General features: G+C 38.2%; 1 protein-coding gene across 1 annotated transcript in view; it reads left to right on the top strand.

Moving 5' to 3' along the window:
- The window catches only part of stard5 (StAR related lipid transfer domain containing 5), a 34,527-nt gene that overhangs the window by 12,601 nt on the left and 8,953 nt on the right, over positions 1-12,973 (top strand). The window lies entirely within an intron of this gene.

The raw sequence follows: 12,973 nt of genomic DNA, 5'->3' as shown, positions 1-12,973 counted from the left end.
GCAAAAAAGTATTTAGTCAGCCACCGATTGTGCAAGTTCTCCCACTTAAAATGATGAAAGAGGTCTGTAATTTTCATCATAGGTACACTTCAACTGTGAGAGGCAGAATGTGAAAAAAATCCAGGAATTCACATTGTAGGAATTTTAAAGTATATATTTGTAAATTATGGTGGAAAATAAGTATTTGTTCAACCATTCAAAGCTCTCACTGATGGAAGGAGGTTTTGGCTCAAAATCTCACGATACATGGCCCCATTCATTCTTTCCTTAACACGGATCAAAACAGCCCAAAGCATGATGTTTCCACCCCCATGCTTCACTGTAGGTATGGTGCAACTCAGTATTCTTCTTCCTCCAAACACGACAAGTTAAGTTTATACCAAAAAGTTATATTTTGGTTTCACCTGACCACATGACATTCTCCAAATCCTCTGCTGTATCATCCATGTGCTCTCTGGCAAACTTCAGACAGGCCTGGACATGCACCTACTTAAGTAGGGGGACACGTCTGGCACTGCAGGATTTGATTCCCTGTCGGCGTAGTGTGTTACTGATGGTAACCTTTGTTACTTTGGTGTTACTGATGGTAACCTTTGTTACTTTGATCCCAGCTCTCTGCAGGTCATTCACCTGGTCCCCCCGTGTGGTTATGTGCTTTTTGCTCACCGTTCTCATGATCATTTTGACCCCCCGGGATGAGATCTTGCGTGGAGTCCCAGATCGAGGGAGATTATCAGTGGTCTTGTATGTCTTCCGTTGTCTGATAATTGCTCCCACAGTTTATTTTTTTCACACCAAGCTGCTTGCCTATTGTAGATTCACTCTTCCCAGTCTGGTGCAGGTCTACAATTCTTTTCCTGGTGTCCTTCGACAGCTCTTTGGTCTTGGCCATAGTGAAGTTTGGAGTCTGATTGTTTGAGGCTGTGGACAGGTGTCTTTTATACAGATAACGAGTTCAAACAAATGCCATTAATCCAGGTAACGAGTGGAGGACAGAAGAGCTTCTTAAAGAAGTTACAGGTCTGTGAGAGCCAGAGAGCTTCCTTGTTTGAAGTGAACAAATACTTTTTTTCCACCATAATTTACAAATAAATTATTTAAAATTCCTACAATGTGAATTCCTGGATTTTTCCCATTGTGTCTCTCACAGTTGAAGTGTACCTATGTTGAAAATTAAAGACCTCTGTCATCATTTTAAGTGGGAGAACTTGCACAATCAGTGGCTGACTAAATACTTTTTTGCCCCACTGTATGTTCATGTACTGCACCAAGTCTCGTCTTTAGTTGGCATGCTCTTTAGTAGGTGAACAGGAATTGTAACCAATAAGAAGACTAAAGGCCTGATTTACCAAGATCCAAACACCGCGCGCTAAGCAGCGAGTACAAAAAAAAAACTGTGTGTACTATGAATGGCCGTGTTGGTGTTGTGCAATTGTAAAGGGGTGCAGACCCACTTAATTTAAAGGATTTTGCGAGTATACAAGGCTTTTAACATGGAGACGATAATTTGCTGCACATTAATCGTATGCTCCTACCTGTGCGTGATGTGTTGAACCAGCAGCACACATCTGTAGTCTGTAAAACTTTTTCTGAATTGCAGTCTAGACAACAGAAACATATGCACACTGACACTTAATTCAGTGCGCATGATCGCGTACGCCGTGAATGACTCAAAAGCAATATTATGCGCAGTGATATAGTAATACATTTCCTAAATTAAAAAAACTAACAACATTTAAAAAAAAGTCAGCGGACACCAAAACGCACTAAGGTGCCCCATAAGTCATCCAGCACCTCATACAATTGAAGGAAATTGCCAAATAGACCATGACTTTTTTATGGCTGTCCAAAATGTTGACACACACGTAGGACAGAATATTTTCGTCCCTCCATCGTCTGTTGATGCGCGAACACCAATCCTGCCACTGTGTGTGGAACTGTCAGTTTGCACATCCTTCTTAAATGTGCTAAATAACACGCAAAATAGTGCTTGCAAAACGGTAATGAGTGTTTCTAAATCATATTGCAAATGCTAGATAATTATATTTCCATCTTCTTCTCCCAGTATTCTGGGCGTTTTGATGATCAGCATATATTTTACATATTACTGAAGATAGACATGCAAAATGGATTGCATGTCTTATTCTGCTGACTTAATGGATGCAATCTACTTTGCACATGTTTATTAGGTCAGCTTTGCATGTGCTATCAGGTTTGCGCGTGTTTTAGCGCACGGAAACGTTTAGTAAATCAGGCCCTAAATGTGTTAAACTGTATAAACACTTTTTTTTGGTTGGTTTGAACTCAAGTTCCTACAGTAAGTGAAGTATGGAAAACATTTAGTAGAGCTTGTAATGTTACAATCTCAGGATATTCAATTGCTAAAAACCCAGATCCGCTGACTATTATATGTTTATGGAGTTGGGAAAGTTAGATATCCTTCTTGTATCTTCAAAGTTGCAAGTGTACTACGTTTTGCGATAGGGCTGAATGATTATAGCAAAAATAGTTATCACAATTATTTGGATTGATATTGAGATCACAGTTAACACGATTATTAATTTATTTGAAAACATGAGTATTTATTGTACCGACAAAACTCATCTTAAAATATCATTTGAACGAACAACTGGATATAAATTAGTAAAAAATAAAAAACAAGTTTAATAATAATAATGGTAAAAAAAATAAATTAACAAAAGAGCAGTATGAAAAAAAACAGAAATGTTTCCATTTGAATATTTTTGAATTCCGTTTTTACAATTTAATAAAATGCAAAACATTTACTGGTGCAATACGTCTTTAGACAATTTTGACCAGTATTTTATGTGAAATCATAATTTGTGAATGTATCAATAAGTGGTTTAAGTACATTATGCATGTGTATGGCACATTTTGGAAATCTTTATTTTGTTGGTGCAGTCAAACCATATGTTGCACGCAGGGTTGTGTATGTGAAGGGTAAATAGAGAGCTCTTTAAGTTGCGACTTCTGTCCTGGTTCTACATTTATCTTACATCAATGATGTAATTACTAACAACACAAGCAGATGAGACGTGTTGTGGGTAGAGGTGGGGGGAATAATTGATTTTTAGATGCTTCGAAATTCAGACATGGACGATTATAGAATCGATTAGTCAATGTCAATAATCGATTTATTTATTTTACATAAAGTAATGCAGGCAGTTTCTATAATTTGTCATACTGCAGCGAGCCACCTCACTGAGAGATCCGGCCAGCTCCTTCACTATTGGGCACTAATGGTCCAGTTTTGCAATCATTTTCATTAATTTTATAAATGTGGGAACTAATTAAATTGTATCTTATTCCAAATGAATATTTTTTTTAAGTTGCAAGTGATAAACACTTGTTTAGTGAAACTCCAAGAATATTAAAAAAAAAAAAAATGTCGCAATAATAGTTTTTTTATCAAATCGTAGCTCCTAAATCGTAATCAAATCGTGAGGTGCCCAAAGATTCCCACCTCTACTTGTGGGTACAGTATATGGATTGTTCTTGCTAGCTTTGGATTTGTAGTTTTGTCTGTGTTTAAATTTAGTGAGGGGGATTGACTGTGTTCTTCTATTTCCTACATTTATAGTTTATTAGTCCAATTACAGTCTCGTGCAGGTACACAACCCCGTCCCTCGGGTGCTGTGACAGCTCTTTAGTTTGGGTGACAGCTGACTTTTATCCACATAATTAATTGACATTAGGAGGACAGAGTTGGCTGTCACCCTTTTTAGTGTAATGGGAATTGTCCATCCTCACACAAAGACATATTTATGGAGTCATTCATAAATCAAAGCCTAAGGTGTTGGCTTGAAATGTGTATATCTAATTTTCCAACGATTTATGAAGTCATTCATAAATCAAAGCCTAAGGTGTTTGCTTGAAATGTGTATACCACATTTTCCAACGAAGACATTCTGACACGTTTTCACTTGTTACATCCAACCCCATCACTGTAATGACTCTCACACACTATGGGTATGGGGTTGGTTGTCACAGTATCTTGTAAATGGACAATTTTTAAAATAATTAATTTATTTTTATTTAATGCAAGAAGTCAGAACTCATTCTTATAATACTCTATATACAGTATGTGTGTGTGTGTGTGTGTGTTTATATATATATATATATATATATATATATATATATATATATATATATATATATATATATATATATATATATATTAGGTGTGGGCAAATTAATGCGTTAATTACGAGTTAATTCATCAATCTATTAACGCCGACAATTATTTTATCGCACTTTTGCGTATGTTGTTTACATGCTTTTATTTTGTTAACGCCTTTTCTTAAAAAGATGGCGTCGCCCGGATGGGCTTCGTTGTCGAGGGGCTCTTGGTAAAGATGGAACATTTGGCAAAAATACCGGACAATTCTGCAAATTTCATGGCTGGCTTACAGCGTGGTCACTCCGGGATCACTTACGACCGCCAGACAATTCTGGATGTGGATAGATCGGGCTGTTTTGGACTGAATGACGCGTGCTTGCTAGACCGGCTAGCTAGCATGGGAATACTTTGCCTGCTACATCCAGCGGCCTGTGAAGCAGCGGAGTATATGTGTTGTCTGTCTATTTATGAATAATGCAGACCAGGAGTGTTGGCTGAGTTCTTAACGTTTACTTTCAGAGCGTGCATATCACAGCATACAAGATGCCGTCATGGCGACACAACCTTTACCGGGCTACCACGAATGCTCGTCACTCCTGTTGCATGCTGGGTAGGATAGTTATTTTTTTCCCTGGCTCATAACATCACAATATAGTACCATGTATATGCGTTCAGTTCATCAAAGCACCAAGCAAACAATCGGAAAATTCCCATCATATCAATTCCTAGATATGGTCATAATTATTTTAAGTGCACTACGCAGAATAAACACAACATTATTAATATTGCTACTACGGATAATTTGATAAAAAAATCCCTAAAACAGCCCACTACCTATAATATAGGGTTTTCAAACATAAGATCCCTGATAATAAAAATGTTTCTGCTGTTACCTCAGAAATTGCCTGTTCAGATGTTATGATTGTGGCTCAGAGATTTGTATGTAGATTATATTTATTTTCCATACCAAACAGTATAACTTAAATACCCTGGCAGTGGCAATAAGCTTAAATGTTTGTATTTAAATTTTTTGAGTTGATTTTCATAAATTATGCTATTTAACTGTTACTGTTTAACAAGGACTGATTTAAATTGTGTTTGCACAACAAATGTTTTGGCGCTTTTGTTCATGTGAGAAAATATTCCAATAAAGGTGCACTACACACTACTTTTGAATTCATTATTGGGCTTTGCGTATACAATGGAGTTAATCGCGATTAATCGGAGAAATAGTGCGATTAACTTCGATTAAAATTTTTAATCGTTGCCCAGCCCTAATATATATATATATATATATATATATATATATATATATATATATATATATATATATATATGAATGAATGACGACGTGGGAGAGTGGCCGTGCACAACCCGAGGGTCCTTGGTTCAATCCCCACCTAGTACCAAACTTGTCACGTTACATTAGAGATAGGGTGAGAAGCTCTGCCATCCGGAAGGAGCTCAAAGTAAAGCCGCTGCTTTTTCTACCTTGAAGGTAGAAAAGCGCTATACAAGTACAACCCATTTATCATATATATATATATATATATATATATATATATATATATATATATATATATATATATATATATATATATATATATATATATATATATATATATATATATATATGTATATACATGTATATATACATACATATTAATATGTGTGTGTGTGTGTATGTATATATATATATATATATATATATATATATATATATATATATATATATATATACACACACACACACACATATTAATATGTATGTATATATACATGTATATACATATATATATATATATATATATATATATATATATATATGTATATACATGTATATATACATACATATTAATATGTGTGTGTGTGTGTATATATATATATATATATATATATATATATATATATATATATATATATATATATATATATATACACACACATATTAATATGTATGTATATATACATGTATATACATATATATATATATATATATATATATATATATATATATATATATATATATTAGGGGTGTAACGGTACGTGTATTTGTATCGAACCGTGTCGGTACGGGGTTTTCGGTTCGGTTCGGAGGTGTACCGAACGACACGGACATATTAAGTAGCGCACGTTGTGTAAACAATGCACACCGAGGCACTAGTGGTGCAACGGAACAACATTGATCCGTGATCCGTTCGGATCAATATCTTCGGTCCGGCACACACGTGATCCGCGTTCTGATTTATGAAAAAAATAGAAAAAAATATGTTGTTCGCACAGCGTGGTAATGGCGAGCGGAGTAACGGAGGAACTTGAACGCCCCGTGCCATTTAATCGGTGTGTTTATAGGTGCAGACTCCATTGTGAAAACGCGGGTTTTAAACACATGCTGAAAGTGCTTCAGCCACATTACGACATTCAGTCGCGCGCCAACTTCAACGATAAGATTGTGCCAGATTTTTATGAGCAAGAGAAGAAAAAAGATGTGGACGAATTATCCCGAGCGTCATCTGTTGTGCTCACGACAGAAGGGTGGAGGTCCAGGGGAACTATGACCATAAGTGCTCATTCCATCACAGCAGAGTGGGAGAGTAGAAGACACGAGAGTCACCTTGTGCAGGTACTGACACAAACAGTGGAGGAAAGGAAAAATCCCTTTTTATGTGGCACTGTTTTTCATTAGTTATGTTAAAAAGAAGATATCCTTGTGCACTTGAACTACATTTTATATATTTTAATTTAACAATTTAAAAGTGTTTACAAAACACAACGGCGAAACTTCTGTTTATTTGTCTTGTCTTTTTTTTTTTTTTTTTTTTTTTGCTGATTTGAAAAAAATTATCCAATCCGTGAGTTTTTTGATCCGTTGCACCCCTACGAGGCACCATGAATTGATTTACGTGGACCCCGACTTAAAACAGGTTGAAATACTTATTGGGGTGTTACCATTTAGTGGTCAATTGTACGGAAAATGTACTGTACTGTGCAATCTACTAATAAAAGTTTCAATCAATCAAAAAAACAACACACGGCATGCTAGCAACGACTGGGCTATGATACTCTGACCATACCTCCTCTTTTCACCGGACATGTCCTCTTTTGCGGGGCTGTCCGGGTGGAGTTTCTTAAATGCCTCAAATGTCTGGCATTTTAAGTTAGGGTTGCGGGTATTTTCAATGTACGTTCAAGGTTAAAAAGGGGTTCAAAACAAGACAATTTGTGCACACAGCAGCATTCGTGAGGGAGGGACAGAGACAGACAGACCGAGAGAGTTATAATAAACATGCATGCGTCGCCAGGCTCTGATTTAATTTTTTAATATCTATAGCAGGGGTGTCAAAAGTGTGCCCCGGAAGGCATTTGCGGCCCACACCTAATGTTTTAAAGGCTCATGGCACATTCTAAAAATACAATTAAAATAAACAAAAACATACACAAAAGTGAAATAAAAAAACTTAAAGGCTAAATGTAATTTAGAAAAAGTTGCAACGTTGTCTAATTACACAAAGCAGTTTTTTTTTTCTTTCAAACTGTCATTGCTCAAAACATAATATTGAATCAAAATCAATGTTATTATGAATTATTGACCTATCCAAGTTTCCGATTACTTCACATCAAAATATTTTTGGTGGAAGATTTAGCAAATTTGGTGAATAAATAATCAAAAAAAATTTTTTTTTTTCTTACTGTACCGAAAATGAACCGAACCGTGACCTCTGAACCGAGGTATATACCGAACCAAAATTTTTGGGTACCGTTACACCCCTAATATATATATATATATCAATCAATCAATGTTTACTTATATAGCCCTAAATCACTAGTGTCTCAAAGGGCTGCACAAACCACTACGACATCCTCGGTAGGCCCACATAAGGGCAAAGAAAACTCACACCCAGTGGGACATCGGTGACAATAATGACCCAGTGGGACATTGGTGACAATGATAAATATGAGAACCTTGGAGAGGAGGAAAGCAATGGATGTCGAGCGGGTCTAACATGATACTGTGAAAGTTCAATCCATAATGGATCCAACACAGTCGCGAGAGTCCAGTCCAAAGCGGATCCAACACAGCAGCGAGAGTCCCGTTCATAGCGGAGCCAGCAGGAAACCATCCCAAGCGGATGCGGATAAGCAGCGCAGAGATGTCCCCAGCCGATACACAGGCAAGCAGTACATGGCCACCGGATCGGACCGGACCCCCTCCACAAGGGAGAGTGGGACATAGAAGAAAAAGAAAAGAAACGGCAGATCAACTGGTCTAAAAAGGGAGTCTATTTAAAGGCTAGAGTATACAAATGAGTTTTAAGGTGAGACTTAAATGCTTCTACTGAGGTGGCATCTCGAACTGTTACCGGGAGGGCATTCCAGAGTACTGGAGCCCGAACGGAAAACGCTCTATAGCCCGCAGACTTTTTTTGGGCTTTGGGAATCACTAATAAGCCGGAGTCCTTTGAACGCAGATTTCTTGCCGGGACATATGGTACAATACAATCGGCAAGATAGGATGGAGCTAGACCGTGTAGTATTTTATACGTAAGTAGTAAAACCTTAAAGTCACATCTTAAGTGCACAGGAAGCCAGTGCAGGTGAGCCAGTACAGGCGTAATGTGATCAAACTTTCTTGTTCTTGTCAAAAGTCTAGCAGCCGCATTTTGTATCAACTGTAATCTTTTAATGCTAGACATGGGGAGACCCGAAAATAATACGTTACAGTAATCGAGACGAGACGTAACAAACGCATGGATAATGATCTCAGCGTCTTTAGTGGACAGAATGGAGCGAATTTTAGCGATATTACGGAGATGAAAGAAGGCCGTTTTAGTAACGCTTTTAATGTGTGCCTCAAAGGAGAGAGTTGGGTCGAAGATAATACCCAGATTCTTTACCGTGGAGCCTTGTTTAATTGTTTGGTTGTCAAATGTTAGAGTTGTATTATTAAATAGAGTTTGGTGTCTAGCAGGACCGATAATCAGCATTTCCGTTTTTTTGGCGTTGAGTTGCAAGAAGTTAGCGGACATCCATTGTTTAATTTCATTAAGACACGCCTCCAGCTGACTACAATCCGGCGTGTTGGTCAGCTTTAGGGGCATGTAGAGTTGGGTGTCATCAGCATAACAGTGAAAGCTAACACCGTATTTGCGTATGATGTCACCTAGCGGCAGCATGTAGATGCTGAAGAGTGCAGGGCCAAGGACCGAACCCTGGGGAACTCCACACGTTACCTTATTGTAGTCCAAGGTCACATTGTTATGGGAGACACACTGCATCCTATCAGTAAGATAAGAGTTAAACCAAGACAGGGCTAAGTCTGACATACCAATTCGTGTTTTGATACATTCTAATAAAATATTATGATCGACGGTATCGAAAGCAGCGCTAAGATCGAGGAGCAGCAACATAGATGACACATCAGAATCCATCGTTAGCAATAGATCATTAGTCATTTTTGCGAGGGCTGTCTCCATCGAGTGATTTGCCCTGAAACCGGATTGAAAGGTTTCACATAGATTGTTAGACGCTAAGTGTTCATTTAACTGCTCCGCAACAATTTTTTTCGAGGATTTTTTAAATAAAGGGAAGGTGAGACACCGGTCGGTAGTTTACCATGAGGTCAGGATCGACGTTAGGTCTTTTAAGAAGAGGATGAATAACCGCTTTTTTGAATGCTAGGGGAACAGTGCCCGAGGAGAGTGATAAGTTTATAATATTTAGCACTGATGGACCTAATAATACAAAGAGCTCCTTGATCAGTTTCCCAGGAAGAGAGTCAAGTAAACATGTTGTTTGTTTTATTCCATTTACACGTTGTAACAATATATATATATGTATATATATATATATATAATGTGTGTGTGTGTGTGTGTGTGTGTGTATATATGTATGTGTATGTATGTATGTGTATATATATATATATATATATATATATATATATATATATACCGTATTTTTAGGAGTATAAGTCGCACCTGCCAAAAATGCATAATAAAGGAGGGGAAAAAGACATGTATAAGTCGCACTGGAGCATAAGTCGCATTTTTGGGGTAAATTTATTTGATAAAAACCATGAATAGACATTTGAAAGGCATTTTAAAATAAATAAAGAATAGTGAACAGCAGGCTGAATAAGTGTACGTTATATGACTCATAAATAACCAACTGAGAAGGTGCCTGGTATGTTAACGTAACATAATATGGTAAGAGTCATTCAAAATAACTATAACATATAGAACATGCTATACATTTACCAAATAATCTGTCACTCCTAATTGCTAAATCCGATGAAATCTTATACATCTAGTCTCTTACGCGAATGAGCTAAATAATATTATTTTATATTTTGCGGTTATGTGTTGATAATTTCACACATAGGTCGCTCCTGAGTATAAGTCGCGCCCCCGGCCAAACTATGAAAAAAACTGCGACTTACAGTATTGTCCGAAAAATACGGTATGTGTGTGTGTATATATATATGTATATACGTGTGTATAGATATATATATTTGTGTATGTATGTATGTATATATATATGTGTGTGTGTGTGTGTGTAATATATATATATCTATATATATATATATATATATATATATATATATATATTTCTATGAGGAAGCAGTGCCTGGGGAATCTGTGGTGGGCTCTCCTATTTCCTATTTGCTCCTCGGTGGCAAGGCCCTGGGGGTGGATGAGATCCGCCCGGAATTCCTTAAGGCTCTGGATGCTGTGGGGCTGTCTTGGTTGACAAGACTCTGCAGCATCGCGTGGACATCGGGGGCGGTACCTCTGGATTGGCAGACCAGGGTGGTGGTTCCTCTCTTTAAGAAGGGGAACCAAAGGATGTGTTTCAACTATCGTGGTATCACACTCCTCAGCCTTCCCGGTAAGGTTTATTCAGGTGTACTGGAGAGGAGGCTACGTCGGATAGTCAAACCTCGTGGAACTGTGGACTAGCTCTATATTTTCGCCAGGGTCCTTTAGGGTGCATGGGAGTTTGCCCAACCAGTCTACATGTGTTTTGTGGACTTGGAGAACGCATTCAACCGTGTCCCTCGGGAAGTCCTGTGAGAAATGCTCAGACAGGATGGGGTATCGGACTGTCTGATTGTGGCGGTCTGCTCCCTGTACAATCAGTGTCAGAGCCTGGTCCGCATTGCTGGCAGTAAGTCGGACACATTTCCAGTGAGGGTTGGACTCCGCCAAGGCTGCCCTTTGTCACTGATTCTGTTCATAACTTTTATGGACAGAATTTCTAGGTACAGTCTATGCGTTGAGGGGATCCGGTTTGGTGGCTGCAGGATTAGGTACGTGCTTTTTGCAGATGATGTGGTCCTAATGGCTTCATCTGGCCAGGATCTTCAGCTCTCACTGGATCGGTTTGCAGCTAAGTGTGAAGCGACTGGGATGAGAATCAGCACCTCCAGGTCCTAGTGAAGTGAATTATGTTTATATAGCGCTTTTTCCTCAAGTGACTCAAAGCGCTTTACACAGTGAAACCCAATATCTAAAGGCCTACTGAAACCCACTACTACCGACCACACAGTCTGATAGTTTATATATCAATGATGAAATATTAACATTGCAACACGTGCCAATACGGCCTTTTGAGTTTTCCAAAATATAATTTTCAATTTCCCGGGAGTTTCTTCTTGATAACGTCGCGTAATGATAATGTGTACGCGTGGCGTCACGGGCTGTTAGGAAGTATGAGCGAAGCGCACGCACACAGCTAAAAGTCGTCTGCTTCAACGGCATAATTAGACAGTATTTTGGACATCTGTGTTGCTGAATCTTTTGCAATTTGTTCAATTAATATTGAAGAAGTCAAAGTAGAAAGATGGAGTTGGGAAGCTTTAGTCTTTGGCCACACAAACACACAGTGTTTCCTTGTTCAAAATTCCCGGAGGTGATACTTTACTATGGATCAGAGCGCGGTCAAGCGAACATGGATCCCTACCAAATGTCAACCAGCAGGTTTCGGTGAGAATATTGTGGTAAAAAGTCGCTTCTTACCGGAGATCAGCTGAGCTTGCCCCGACCATAAAGCTGCCGTCAACTTCCCTGAGACATTGGCGTCAAGACACCCGTGGACACACACTTCGACTATTAGGTACTGTTAAACTCACTAAAACACTAGCAACACAATAGAAAGATAAGGGATTTCCCAGAATTATCCTAATAAATGTCTCTAAAAACATCTGAATCTGTCCCAATGCATTTGCATTTTTTTGTTTTTCTAGTCCATCGCTATCAATATCCTCAAACACAAATTTTTTGATTGATTGATTAATACTTTTATTAGTAGATTGCACAGTTCAGTACATATTCCGTACAATTGACCACTAAATGGTAACACCCGAATAAGTTTTTCAACTTGTTTAAGTCGGGGTCGACGTTAATCAATTCATGGTAAATCTTTCATCAAATCTTTCATCCTCACTCAAATTAATGGGGAAATTGTCGTTTTCTCGGTCCGAATAGCTGTTTTTGTTGGAGGCTCTCATTAAAAACAATGTGAATATGTGAGGAGCCATCAACATGTGGACTCCTCAGACCAAACAACACTTTTCCACTTTGCATCAGTCCATCTTTGATGAGCTCGGGCCCAGCGAAGCCGGCGGCGTTCCTTGGTGTTGTTGATAAATTGCCTTTCGCTTTGCATAGTAGAGTTTTAACTTGCACTTACAGATGTAGCGGCCAACTGTAGTTACTGACAGTGGTTTTATGAAGTGTTCCTGAGCCCATGTGGTGCTTTCCTTTACACACAGATGTCGGTTTTCGATGCAGTACCGCCTGAGGGATCAAAGGTTCGTAATATCATCGCTTACGT

This window comes from Nerophis ophidion, linkage group LG02, assembly GCF_033978795.1.
Source record: "Nerophis ophidion isolate RoL-2023_Sa linkage group LG02, RoL_Noph_v1.0, whole genome shotgun sequence".
Lineage (NCBI taxonomy): Eukaryota > Metazoa > Chordata > Actinopteri > Syngnathiformes > Syngnathidae > Nerophis > Nerophis ophidion.
This window is presented reverse-complemented; position numbering and strand designations above follow the sequence as displayed.